The sequence below is a fragment of the Zalophus californianus genome, chromosome 11 (genome assembly GCF_009762305.2).
Source record: "Zalophus californianus isolate mZalCal1 chromosome 11, mZalCal1.pri.v2, whole genome shotgun sequence".
Taxonomy (NCBI): domain Eukaryota; kingdom Metazoa; phylum Chordata; class Mammalia; order Carnivora; family Otariidae; genus Zalophus; species Zalophus californianus.
In genome coordinates this window covers 4,641,333-4,656,204 of record NC_045605.1, presented here as the reverse complement: position 1 = coordinate 4,656,204, position 14,872 = coordinate 4,641,333, and the positions used below count along the sequence as shown (strand labels likewise).

The window sequence follows — 14,872 nt, the reverse complement described above, 5'->3', positions numbered from 1 at the left end:
AGCTAAATAGTGGAAGAACTTTGAAAATAGTTACCCATCACCATTTTTTGGGTCTGATTTGTTGAACTCCTAATGAATTTCTTACTAAAATCAGAGCAGTCTCTTGAGTGATTCAGCCCCATATCTACCTAATGAATTACTCTGTAACTTTTCGTAATTTCACATGGATTACACAATGTTGGGGTACATGGGTTTTTTTTTATATAAAGGACAGAAAGTGCTTTTAGTATAAACAGTAGTGAACCGTAGGCTTTTATTTTCTCTTTACTAATCCATTTAGACTGCTCCTTCGTGTTATAGTATGATCTACACATAAGAAGACTTGGAAAGAAACATTGTAGTTTCATCTTATTATCCCAGAGGGTGTTTTCATTAAGGTGTCTTTCCTTTAGAGAAACATGTTCTGTAGTTCCATTATGTATAACATGCAGCCGGTGCTAAATATTTTAGGGAGTCCCTTCGGAGGGGTGAACATTCACTGTGTGGTATATGGGAGGGATTTACCTTGTACAAAATGAGTTCTTATAAATTACCTTCAACTTTCTTATAATTTATTGTTATATAATTTATGATAGAGGTAGCCAAAAGTCTGATCTAAACCAGAGAGACACTACAATAAGTTTGTCACTGTTACACTCAGTCATTTCCAGGAAGTAGAGGGATTGGCCTGAATTTGCCAGTGCGTTCCTTTCTCCAGGCTGGGACTCTACTGCACTAATCTCAGCGACGACCAATCCCCTTCCTCTATGAACCCCTGATTTGCTGTGTTAGCTTTCTTGGCCTAAAGTAGTCATGTTGTTCTGGCCCTGAACTCTTACAACTGAATGAGAGTGATAAGCAGATAAATAGAGTCTTCCTTGGAAAAGCAAGGGAATCCGTAAGTTAAATATACGCATCAGGTTTTGAGAAAAGAAGAAATGTGGTGTTTTCTGAGGATACAACAACAGCTTCAAGGTTTAAAAATATGGATTTCACAGACATCAAGTTTCCTTTCCCTTGAGATAAGCTAGGACCCCCCCCCCCCACACACACACACAAAATGCATGGCAATATCCTGCAGGATCCTCAGATTTTTTCTATATGTTTTTTACCCCACGGACAGTTCCATATAGTGATACATAACTATCAGCCAGTTTTAACTTATAAAATGGATTTACAATTTCCCCGATAAAGACTGGCTTTGCATCCTTCATGTATAAACAAAACATTCCTGGTTCACAAATTCTGTTAAACAGAACTTGCTTATGAAATTTCAGCAATAAATGTATAAAGTAATACAATTTCAAGGCCAGGTGTTTTTAACATCCCTTTGATGCTGGTGTCTGTGTCTTGAATAGGTATCTGAGGCAACTTTCATGTTTATTCAGGTTTATGGGTGTTGAGTTTAGGGTCCAGACAAGGAAACACGTTATGTGCTGAGGCAGGAGTGTTGATGACATGGCCAGAGAGAGGGAAAGACAAAATAAAGAGAGAATATTACCCTTGCATAGGATAAAACAATGTACCTTATAGGAAATGCATTAGGAGGAATATAAATTAGATATCCTCTTACATGCCTAATTTGAGATTTCTAATCATCATAAATAGACTAGCTTATTTTTCAGAAAATTTATACAGTGCTCTTTTATACCATGAGCTATCTGCTAGATTTTTAATGGCTATTGAAAAAAAAATTCCAAAGTAGAATTTTTAAAGGACCCTACACCTGCTGATTTCATAAGTACTTGCTGGACTTAAAGTACATTTAAAATATTTGTGGAATAATCATACTGAAGGGAAAAATACGGTGGAGCCCACTTTTATGTTAGAAATGTGAAAGGAAACCAGGTGGAACTGAATGCCAAGAAAAACCTAGAGAGAGTGCCCCCCAGGGGTCATTTAAAGTCTGTTCCTGCCCAGTGAGACTCCACTTTCCAAATTGATGGTTGGCCTTTTCTTGATCATCTTATTATTCCGTGTTTACCTATCATTAGGGAAGATGATGCAGAGATAGATTATAATTCCAGCTAAATTAGGCCGTAATGAGAAATACACCTTATATACAGAAGGAGTTGTAGGAGAAAGCTATAGATTTTACCGTGCCTATTTCAGGCTTGGGGAAAATTAAAGCCTTTACAATGCTTGGCTGCCAAGATGTTACAGGTGTATGAATACTAAGTAAAAGCTAGGTAAATTGAAGGAAGCATGGGTTATAATTTTGATCCTCTTATAATTAGAAAAGCAAATATTTAGTAAAAAGTCAACATAAAGAGTGTGCTGTATATTTTGTGCTTTAGGTTTTATAGGGTATCAGGGATGAACAAAGAACCGGCAATTCTAAATTTCTTTTTATTGGCATATAGATAATGATAATGATGATGACGATGATGATGGCATTGGCTACTGAAGCAACCTAATGAGGGTTTTGCCTTATTTTATATTTTTGCCTCTGGCAAGACCATTAGTTAGAAATAAGGGAGAAGCAAGAAGGGTTAGTGAGCCCTTCATGCTCCTCTTATTCTATTGAGCCAAGGGTACTGCACCCCAGTGCTATCTCAAATGCATTCCTTAGACATCTCTTCTTTACACCTTTAAAGACTTTTTAAACTGCAATTTCTCCATTTGTGTCCCCTGTAAAGTTAAGATACTAAATGTCCCCACCCCGGAGTTCTGTTGTATTTCAATGAGCTGATCGAGGCACGGTGCTTAGAATAGCAGCTGGTGTGTAGGAGTGAATGTCCTTGGGAGCTGTCCTTGTTAGCTCTCAGCCAGGTGCGTCTGGACCTACTGGAGTGTGCATATGTGACTCTCTGTGCGTTTTCGTATGCGTATGCAGTGCACCCAGTGCTGATGACGAAAGAATGAAATATCATCTCACTTAATCTCCCATGATTAACATTGGGGTTGTTTCATTATGTCCATTGAGAAAGGTTAAATAATCCAGACAGTGTGACTCATAAATCAGTATTTGAACTACGGCTGATTCTATCTGATTCTAAAAGCCTATAATATTTTCACAAGTCTGGGCTGTTACCTAGACAAAGATAAAATAATAAAAAGAAAAAGTGGAACTGGTTTTAAAACTATGTTGCATGATTGGTAACTATAATTAGGCTGTCAACTGTTGGAAGAAAAGTTCTGTGATTGCATTGCCCAAATCTGCCCGTTTCCCTTCTAGTAGCAAATCAGAGTTTTGAGAAGCTGCGTTTAAAAGTTGGGGACTCTTCGGGCGCCTAGCTGGCTCAGTCAGTTGAGCATCCGACTCTTGATTTCAGCTCAGGTTGTGATCTCAGGGTCGTGAGATTGAGCCCCACATTGGGCTCCATGCTGGGTGTGGAGTCTGCTTAAGATTCGCTCTGTCCCTCTCCCTCTGCGCCTCTCTCTCTGCTCGCTCTCTCTCTCTCTCAAAAAAAAAAAAAAAAAAAAAAAAGCCGTGGACTCTCCCATCTGCCATCCTCCTTTTTTTGTCAGAAACCAGTAGCATCTTCTCTCCTAATTCTTTTTATGGAGAAACAGCATACCAAGAATGGAACAGTGGGCAATAGGCAATATAATTTTAAAATAATAAAATGAATAAAAGTTGATTTTTAAAAATCACCTTGCCCAGGAAACCCTTAAAAAATGTTAGTAATAAAATCCTCTCCTCATTTTTGGTGGGAGTAGAAAGAGCATTTCCATTGCCAACCCCAAGCTTGGTTTGCACATGGCAGTGAAGCTAAACACTGAGCGTCACTGTCCAACGTGGGCTGGGGAGAAAGGGTAGAAAAACAAGACAGAGCAGCCAGAAAATGCCAGAAGATCTGTTAGATCAAGGAACCTGATGTTGATCATCTGAAAACCAACACAAAGTTCATATTGACAAGGGAATGCAAGTATTCTAAGTTCATGTGGAAAAGCTGAGTACAGCAAAGTAGGAAGGAACAGAAATCCAGACTCAGGGGAACAAGACCTCGGCACTGAGCATAAGGAGACTGGATTCCTGGAACTGGAAATCGGGCACTCTGTCCAGGCAGCAAGTATGAAGATAGGCATCAGGACCAACTGATAACAGAACCGGAGTCTTTTCCCTCTCTGGGACCAGCCTGAGAACCAGCGGATGCATAGGACCCCCTCTGTAGAGTCAACGGGTAACCAAATAATGCAGCCTCATCGAAGGATATAAGGATGTCCACTGAGCTTTTAAATGCTGAAACAGGGATTAGACCCACAGAGAACCTGGAGTTAGCCAGTGAATTCTATCCATTCTTGAAAATGAATAGAACATATTTGGAAGGACACTCTTGACATTAATATAACTTGAAAATTGCCAGATAGCTTGAGTTCTGAAAATCTCTGAAAACCAGTGGAAACACTGTTCACGTTATAACCTCTAAACTTTATAAATACAACACCAATAAAAAGAGCTAGAAATCCATTAGGATCATATGCATTTCACATAATTTATATAAGTAGATTGTTCTGCTTTGGTCTATGAGCTGTAGACTCCTTTTAACTGTAGCTCCTGAACGGTTTTGTGGAAAAAGCCTGTACATCCTAAAAATGAATACAGAACACAGAAGTAAAAGGTGGTAAATATCCACAATAGAAAGGCTTATATATCAGATGGACAGAGTTCAGTTTTGAGTAGGCATGTTAGTACCCCAGGGCAACTGAAAGTCAGGCACCCCTTTGGATTCAGATGTCTTGGTGAAGACTGCATATGCTTTGCACTGATAAGCTAGTGGTTTGTAAACTGGTTAAAGCAGACATTTCGCAAACTTACCAGGCTACAGAACTCGATGCCTCGAATTTTGATTTGTCTTGTCCGTTGACAATATGGAGCACTCCCACAGCCTTTGTTCACTGGACCTTCAGCCGGCTTTCAGAAAATGAAGCAGAATCTCAAGGATATCACTCTAGCATGAATTGGATTCTGTAGGGAAAAAAAAAAACAAGAAATACTGAAATGCCTTCCTTTCCCCTTGGTTTGTTTTATGATAAAATAGCCTTTTAAAATTCTTAAGCACTTAGGTTATTCTTGGAATTTTAGAAATATGTATCTATCATCTTACTCCATTTCCCAGCACAGAATGCCAGTTCCATTTGGTAATGAGTGAGTGACTGGTTCATTTTTTTTTTCCCCCGAGATTTACATATTTTCTACTTTAATGATCAGTGCACATACTTTTGAAATTAAAGTTAACAAAGATTTGTACCAGTTCTTCTCAGGGGTTTCCATCAACATCAGTGCCACTGATTTTTGCTAGAAATGAAGTCACAGTGTCTTCTCATAAGTCTAGAAAACAGGAATTTCTGAAGTGAATATATATATATTTTTCATATCATTCATTCACTTAATAAACATTTTTGACTCACTCGCTTGGTAACAGGGTATGACTCCCATGGAAGCTTATAAAATGTTATGGAAATTAGTATATATTTTTAGCCTAACTTTAATGAGTAGAGAAGAACTAATTTATATGCTTTATAAGGTAAGGTGCAAGTCACAGATAAGCATTCTGTTCTGATATCTTTTCTACTAGGGGGATTGTATTGTCACTTTCAAAATACATTAATGCCCTAAAAATTACCGGACCAGGGTTTTGCCTCATTTAAATTTTTGCCTTGAGCAAGTACTTAGGCTGGAGATTAGGGAGAAACAAGGGGAAGGGCAGATGATTTTGCATGTTCCCGCCTCTGCCTTCAGCCGAGCTGCTGAATTCTGCTGCTGACTTACCCTGCATTCCTTGGAGTTCTGGTCCTGCTACATTTAACCCCTTACTTACCATCTCTGTTTGAGTTTCACCATCTGTAAATAAACTAATTTCATCTACCTCTTAGTTATATTTTATGAGCTTTTAAATGCAATACCTATAAAGTGCTAATTGCAGTGTCTGGTCCATGGTAGTAAATATCCGTGCTAACTGTCCTTTCTCAAATGGGTGTTTCTGGGCATAGATGGTGAGTAGGTGTGTGTTTTCTGTGAACATGCTTGTATGTGTGTGTGTTTGTATGTAAATACTGGGGGGCCAGTGCTTATTAGAAATAGATGAAATGCTCATTTGCTTGGGTGCATTCTTTCAGGCTATTAGAATTACATTGTGTACCAGAGAAAGTGTATGAGGGAAGGGTATGGAGAGAGGTCAAAGTAGGGGCTAAGAGAGAAGCTCCCTGACACGCATTTTTCGTGGCATTGTCACTGGGTCCTTGTGGATCCTCATTCCTGAGGATGGGTCCATAGTCTGTCTTCACTTTTATCTGAATAACCCGTTACAAAATGGAATTTATGAAGATGATAGTGTTTCTTTCAGTAATATTGACTCGTGCAATGTCTATGACCAACACTATGAAACTGAACCTAAAATGTTTATTTTTTTTTTTGTTTTGATCTGACATCCCAAATGATGTTCCTTCTATATTCAAATATTTTCTTTTTGTGTTGTGACAAATTCTGAAACACAGAGAAGGCTATACAATAACTTGGATCACCAAGCAGAAATCGAAACTGATGAAGTGTCTTGCTGACTTTATCAAACAGAGTATTTGTGGGTGGTTCTTTTTACCCCTATTGATTTTTAATCTTCTCAAGAATGGTGGCAGCTGCTAAGAGATTGGTGTTTTTTATTTTTATGCTACCAGGTGTTATGGGCTGAATATTTGCATCCTCCCAAAGTTCATTTATTGAAACCCTAACCCCCAATGTGATGGTATTTGGAGTGGGCCTTTGGAAGGGTTATTAATTAGGTTTAGATGGGGTTCTGAGGAAAGGACCCCATGATGGGATCAGGGTCGTTATAAGAAGAGGAAGAGACCAGAGTTCCCTCTCTTTCTGCCAAGTTAGGATACAGGGAGAAGGTAGCCATCTGCAAGCCAGGAGGTGCACCCTCCTCCGGGGACTGAATCAACCGGCACCTTTATCTTGGATTTTCCAGCCACCAACACTGTGAGAAAGAAAGTCCTGTTTTTTGAGCCACCTAATCTATGGTATTTTTGTTATAGCAGCCTGAGTGGAATAAGACACCAAGGAAATGTCTCTCAACTCTAAAAACAGTCTGGAAATGTATGACACAAGTATCTAGCAAGTCTTCTTATATGAAGCCCATGTTGCTAGCAATTCCTATATCTATAAGGGTAATGTTACCCCATGGAGCAAGTGAAAGATTTTTCACTAGCCTTTACGGAGCTTATGTTGTTACAGAGTGTCTGTTTGTTGTGTATCAATAAACTGTGAAGAAGTTAAGCTCTGAGCTCACCAGCATGTTTGCCCTTGTCACTAACACCTTGATGAGAACACTGTGAGCACCTAGCTTTTACTTTGTAACTTTGTATACATTTCGCACTTCTAAGCTTACCATCTAGTCCGTGAGTTACTCCGATATGTTTATTCAAAAATTTCATTTTAAAAATATCAATTTTTTTGTAAAAAATTATTGTCATCACATAATCATTTCTGTTACCCTGAGGCTCTTTAGCCGAGGATTTCTGGCAAGCTTTAGAATGTGAATATGTCAGTTATATTCCCATCAAGGTTTGTAATACCTGGGTATTGGATGAATTTACTAAAATGGAAAATGATCTTCTAGACAGGACAGCTGCCTGTCGCTTATTTGATAGGATAGCCTCAGTCCAGTCTGTAAATCTTTTTGAATTGGATTGTTTCTGTTACCTTCCTCACCAACCTTTAATTAATGTTTGTTATGTAGCAGAAATATAGTACATAACCTCCCACTTTTTACCACTTAAAACACAGTGATTTAAATATGAAAATTTCTGAAAGCCAAATGGAACTAAAAAATGCAATTCACATATACTAAATATAAACTGTGTTCTATTTTTTTTTAAAAGATTTTATTTATTTGATAGAGAAGGAACACAAGCAGGGGGAGTGGGAGAGGGAGAAGCAGTCTTCCCGCAAGCAGGGAGCCCGCGAGCAGGGAGCCCGATGTGGGCCTCGATGTGGGGCTCGAAGCAGGGCTCGATCCCAGGACCCTGGGATCATGACCTGAGCCGAAGGCAGTCACTTAACCAAGTGAGCCACCCAGGTGCCCCTATAAACTATGTTCTAAACACAGTGCTAAATGCCTTAATTGTGATATCTCATGTATTTTCCAGAAGAACACTGTGGTATATGTATGCTTATGTCCCTTTTGAAGATGAGTTTTAGTAAGTAGCAGAGATGTTATTTGAATTTAGTTCTGATTCAGCTAAAAGTTCATATTGTAGAAAACAGTGATTGAAATCAGTCATGTATCAAATATCTGCCATTCCTAATTAGACGCAGAAGTAGGATCAAAGATTGTTCCAGCTTTTATATATGTATGTTTCATAAACTGGTATCCTGCATCCCACAACTGAAAATCACAAGACAAATTTCATACCTTACAATGAGAATGTTGGGTATGTCACAGGACTGTTGAGAGAGCAAAAAGAATAGCCAAAACCCTTTATCATGAACACGAGGCTCTTGAGATAATAGTTGAAGGATGAGTTTGAAATTTTAAATTGCCATTTGAATTTTAGCCTAGAGTTAAGAATATAACTAGGTCTCCTTTTTAAAGGCACTCAGCAAATCTGTACCATTTTTTATTATGTGTTGGATTTCATAAAGACTCGGTCTCTCTGGTTCCGGGAGGCTAAAGAGAATCTTTACGCAGAAGTTAAAAAAAAAAAATACTTTAAGCACAGTAGAATATCCTTATGAAAGTCAGTGTTCCCCAAAATGAAATAGATTGGCTAGAGCTGTATACTCTGGTCACTGGAGTGATTCAAACACAAACTACAATCTTTTGATGGAATAGGTAGAAGGAAATCTCAAAAGGTCACTTCATTCCATGAGATTCTAAGATTCTAAATATTCCGTGTTAGAGCTATATGTAGTTGGCTAGGAAAATGTTCCCAAAGTGAAAATCAACCCTGCTGATTGTCTGTTAATAGGTTATTCATATATGGCAAATTTGAAATGATTTGGGTTTGTTTTTGTAAAGGTTTTTTAAGGTGGAAAAATGAGAATTTAAATTTGTTATCTTAAATTCAAGTATTTGATTATAAACATTTGCTATTTCGATACATTTTTCAAGCTTTGAAATTGTTAACAGGAATTTAATAATATAGAAAACTGTAAGAAATCAGCTGAAGCAAAATTCTTATTGGACTGCTGATTCAGCTGTGTATCCAAATGTTGGAACGTATGAAAGCTGCCTGTTAAGATAATGCTGTTCTTAAAATAGTCCAAAGCAATATTTTTTAATTTCCTATTTTCCTTGGATACTCAAAGTTTGATACTGTATAGATTTCTTCTGTCATGGAAAGAAAATTTTGTACTTCTCCCTTTTTCCCATTAACCTAATTTCATTACTCATGTCACTGCCTCATGGTAGGGCATATTTCAGCGCTCTGATGAAAGAAGTTTCTTTGACTCTCCCAGGGAGGCCAGATGAGACTGTTGAATTTGCTTATGACTGTGCAGTGACATTTAAGTGTAGGGGGACAGGTATTGGATATCAAGCCTGAAAAGCTCATTTTTTTTTTTTTAAGATTTTTATTTATTTATTTGACAGAGACACAGCGAGAGAGGGAACACAGGCAGGGGGAGTGGGAGAGGGAGAAGCAGGCTTCCAGCTGAGCAGGGAGCCCGATGCGGGGCTCGATCCCAGGACCCCGAGACCATGACCTCAGCCGAAGGCAGATGCTTAACGACTGAGCTATCCAGGTGCCCCTGAAAAGCTCATTTTAATTCTGTCTTGTTACTTAATTAAGTCACATCACATACCTGTGCCTACCTTCTGCCTCTACAAAGTGGGAACAGTAGTACTGATCTAACATTTTTGTCACAGTGGACACATAAATTGTGCTCAGCAGATTATTGTTGGGATGTTTTCTATACATAATTCAAAATAATAACTATCTGTAGTAAATACCTTGTGAATTAATGAACAGTGCGAGCAGCTGACTCCATTTCCATTCAAATGAAAGAAGATCAGGGCTAGAGGGTATCATGGGGAATTTGCTATGAAGGGAGGGAAGAAGAGTGAGTCCATTTGGAATGCTGTAACAAAAATACCATAGACCGGGTAGCTTGCAAATAACGGAATTTTATTCCTCCCAGTTCTGGAGGCTGGGAATTCCAAGATCAAGGTGTCAGCAAATTCGGCGTCTAGTGAGGGCTCACTTCCTGGTTTATGGATGGCTGTCTTCTTGCTGTGTCCTCACATAGTGGAAGGGACAAGGATGCTCACCTTCTGAGGTCCCTCTTGTAAGGACTCTAATCTCATGCATGAGGGTAGACACCTCCCAAAGGTCTCTGATCACTTCCCCAAAGCCCTATATCCCAATAACCTTACACTGGGGATTAGGTTTCAACATAGGAACTTGGGGGGGACACAAACCTTCAATCTACATTGATATTTGTTGAATGCCTACTATGTGCCAGGTACCATGCTAAATTCTTTATATATGCTTATTGATTTATCTTCAACAAATAATTATTGATCACCTACTGTATTCTACAGACTAAGCTAATAAGCCTTGGAGCATAGTGGTACCTAAGGCAAGCATGGTCCAAATTCTTAGGTGCTTGTAATTGAGCATTGGGGTTAAACATTAAACAAATAATTACATAGACAGTTAGTGATTAATTAAAATTATGGTTTCACTAGAGAGGTACAAAATTATTTAATCTTTTCAGCAGCCTTGTAAAATAGATATTATCTGCCTTTCACAGAAGATGAAAATGAGACAAAAAGATTAAAGAACTTGTTTGAGGTCACAAAGCTAATAGATGGTGGATTGAGCATTGCTCAGGCTTTTTCCATTCCAGAAGGGTGCTTGGGGAGGTCTTAAGACTTCATGGTCTTAAGGTGGTCCACAACTTGACCAACTACTTTCACCCATTTATACCTTAAAGAAATGTTTCTTGAGCACATACCACGTGTCAGGCACATGGTATGTCAGGCACTCCCTGCCCCCGTAGCCTTATCCATTATCAACATCAGTCACCAGAATGGTACATTTTTACCAATGATGAAGTTCACAGTCTAATGAGGAAGACAGTGATTAATCACTACTCAAAAAATATGTAATTATAAACTACCATAAGAATGACTGAGAAAAATTATGTGGTGTTATGAGAGCCTGTGGTAGAGACACGTGATTTAGTCTAGGAGTTCAGGAAGGCATCCCTGAGGAGATGACCTTTAAATAGAGATCTGAAGGATGAGAAGGAGCTAATTGGGTAGGAAAGATGTTGGGAGTTGAGGATTCGATGTAGTGCGGTCAGGATATGTAAAGGCTCCGAGTCAGAAAGGAACATGATGAAATCGGAACAACTAAATGAAGATCACCATGGTCAGACTTAATGCAAGAGTAGCACAAGGTAAAGATAGAGAGGTAGGTAGGAACTAGAACCTATAGGTGTTTTAGCCGTTTTAAGGGTTTTGATCTTAATCATGGGAACAAAGTGAAGTTATTGAAGGTTTTTTGAATAGAGGAGTGACACAAGTAGATTTGCTTCATAAAAAACACTTTAAAAATGATGTGGGGTATAGATCTCAGGTGGGGAGTTAGTGAGCAAAAGCAGAACATAAGGATATTATTACCATCATTCAACTGAGAAATGGTGGTAACGTTCCCTGGAGTGGCAGGTGTGTATGAGAGGCTTGAGTCAGTGTTGGAAATCTGAAGGAAGTGGTTAATTTTGTCTACTTAATAGAAATACTTCTATTATTCATGCAAATCGCCTGATCACCTGAATATGTTCTTGATTTGGTATTATGTAGGCTCAACCTGAGTTGATTGTTAACAATGACTTTGATTTTGAAAGGTAATTTATACATTATCTATATTGACCTAGCTCTTGATAGAGATGTTTATAATACAATTTGACGCAGTCATAATTCTCTAAGCATCTATTGTGCTAGCACTCTGTTAGCCCCCGCAGGACTTAAAAAGATAACCAGGATATTATCCTTGCCTTTAAAAGTAAATGACCTAGTAATCTAGACAGGGTGATAAAGTACAAACACAGATGACTGCAGTGTATGATATGCTGAAGCCAAGCTTTACTGAGTTTCTACAAAAAGCAAAGATAACATTCTACTGAAGGATTTGAAGGATCAGAAAAGACAGAGCATGAAAATGGACTTGGAAGCATGTGACACATTTGATTCCTGGAAGAGGGGCTGGGGAAAGCTTGTTGTCTAAGCTAAATCTAGGAGGAAAAAAGATAATAATTCCACCGATACCTGAGGCTATTGGGCTTTATGGACATCAGATTGTCTTCCTTTAAGAAACAAATTTGTAATGACATATTTCCATTTGATTTGCTCATTGGGCTGCACTATTCACTTTTTAAAAGAAAACTGAATTTTTTAGAGCCGTTTTAGGTTTACAATGAAATTGAGAGGAAGGTACAGAAATTTCCCGTATACCCCCTGCCCCTGTAGGCTTATCCATTATCAACATCAGTCACCAGAATGGTACATTTTTACCAATGATGAACTTACACTGACACATTGTAATCACCACAAATCCATAGTTTGCCTTATAGTTCACTCTTGTATGGCACATTCTGTGGGTTTGGGCAAATGTATAATGACATATCTTCATCGTTATAGCATCATACAGAATATTTTCACTGCCTTAAAAATCCTCTGTGCTCCACGTAGGCATCCCTGTCCTTATCTGTCACTCACCGTCAACCACTGATCTTTTTACTGTGTCCATAGTGTTACCTTTTCCAGAAGGTCATATAGTTGGAATCCTACAGTACATACCTTTCCAGATTGGCTTCTTCTACTTAGTAATATGTGCTTAGGTCTCTGTGTCTTGTTGTGGTTTGATCATTCCTTTTTAGTACTGAATAATAATCCATTTCTGGATGTTCCACCCTTTATTTTTTTATTTACCTACTGAGGGACATCTTGGTTGCTTCCAACTTTTGACAGTTATGAATAAAGCTTCTGTAAACATCTGTGAGTAGGTTTTTATATGGGCTTAAGTTTTCATTTCCTTTGGTAAACACCAAAGAGTGCAATTGCTGGATCATTCATATGTTATCAGTCATATAGTATATTTAGTTGTGTAAGAAACCATCAAAATGTCTTTCAAAGAGGCTTTATCATTTTGCATTCCCAACAGCAATGAAAGATTTCCTATTGCTTCACGTCCTCGTCAGCATTTGGTGTTGTCAGTGTTCTGGATTTTGGCTAGTCTAATAGGCATGTGGTAACTACATTATTGTTTTAATTTGCATTTCTTTGATGACCTATGATGTGATGTCTCTTTTCATATGCTTATCTGCCATCTATATATCTTCTTTGGTGAGGTGTCTATGAAGGTGTTTGGCCCATTTTTTAATTGGGTTATTTGTTTTCTGGTTGAGTTTTAAGAGTTTTACAAGTCATTTATCACATATGTCTTTTGCAAATATTTTCTCCCAGTCTCTGGCTTGTCCTCTCATTTCTCTTGATATTATCTTTTACAGAGCAGAAGGCTCTAATTTTAATTAAGTGCACTTTCAATTTATCAGTTATTTCTTTCATAGATCCTGTCTTTAGTATTGTATCTAGAAAGGCATCAATCACCATCCCCAAGGCCATCTAGGTTTTCTCTTATCTTCTAGGAGTTTTATAGTTTTCCAGTTTACATGTAGGTCTGTTAATTTTGAGTTAATTTTTTTGTGGAGTGTGTCAAGTCTGTGTCTACATTCATTTTTTTGCATGTGGATGTCCGTTTGTTTCAGCATCATTTGTTGAAAGACTATCTTTGCTCCATTGTGTTTCCCCTGCTCCTTTGCCAAAGATCAGTTGCCTATATTAATGGGAATCTACATCTGGATTCAGTGTTCTGTTCCACTGATGTATTTGTCTATTCCTTCAGTATTATTGTGCCTTGATTACTATAGCTTTATTGTAAGTCTCGAAACTGTTTTTGTGACATCAATTCAACAATATTTAACTCTTACATGTTTATGAAAATATCGCAGACATTCACTGTTCTCTAGGGACAATGTTTAAAGTTCTGTCAGATCAGGAATCTCTAGAAAACTTTTCTTGAAAATAATAGACTCAGTAATCATTTTCTAAAGAGTGAATGGATGATTCCAAGTAGAACAGTAACCCAGTATAAACATGGTGATGGGAGATACAGAAAGTTTGCCAAGAACTTTGAGTTACTCATTTTGATCGGAGCATAGGGTAAATTAAAGTGGTGGTATGGGATGAAAGTGGAAAGTTGGAGCCCTGTCATTGATGATCCTACAAGAAATTAGAAAGAAATTTTGACTTGGTATTTCAATGTATTTGTCTTTGTTCACATGACCCAGTATTTGTTAACTTTTATTGTAAATAACCTGGGGCCTGACAACAGCATATTCCACATGGTTGAGATCCCTGGGAACAAAGTGGAGTTTGCACTGACTGATCTACTGAGCGTTTTATCAGGAAAAAACTTTCTCTGATAGGCAGTCATTTGGAATCTATTTTCCCTCATTTGGGAGTAGTTCACAGGCCAAATCACTGTTCTATTTCTATCCATGACCTCCTTTCCAATGCTGTATCGGCTGAGCACTGTAGAGACATCCTTAAAAGAAGTAGTATTTGGGTCAGAAAATCAACCAAAATGAATATAATTAGACAGATTTTTTTTTTTTTGTAAAGACCGAGGGATTTTTTGAGGTGGCTTTTATCAGTAAATGCTTAAATTTGTTTCCATTCGAGCTGCTAAACCATTATACACAATTGACGTGGATGTATTTAATTGAACTCAACAAACTTTCTTTGGGTCATTGAATGCCTACTATGCCAAATGACTCAGCATTTTGGGTGTGTTGGCGGGATGGAGGGTATGTCTGGGCTAGGAGTTGTAGTTTAAGGTTTTGGCAGATAAGGAAGTGTCTGGAGAAGTTTACTGCCCTACA

At 38.1% G+C, this 14,872-nt stretch overlaps 1 protein-coding gene across 1 annotated transcript in view; it reads left to right on the top strand.

Annotated features, from left to right (window-relative positions):
* Nucleotides 1-14,872, top strand: part of GUCY1A2 (guanylate cyclase 1 soluble subunit alpha 2) — a 340,686-nt gene that overhangs the window by 192,586 nt on the left and 133,228 nt on the right. The window lies entirely within an intron of this gene.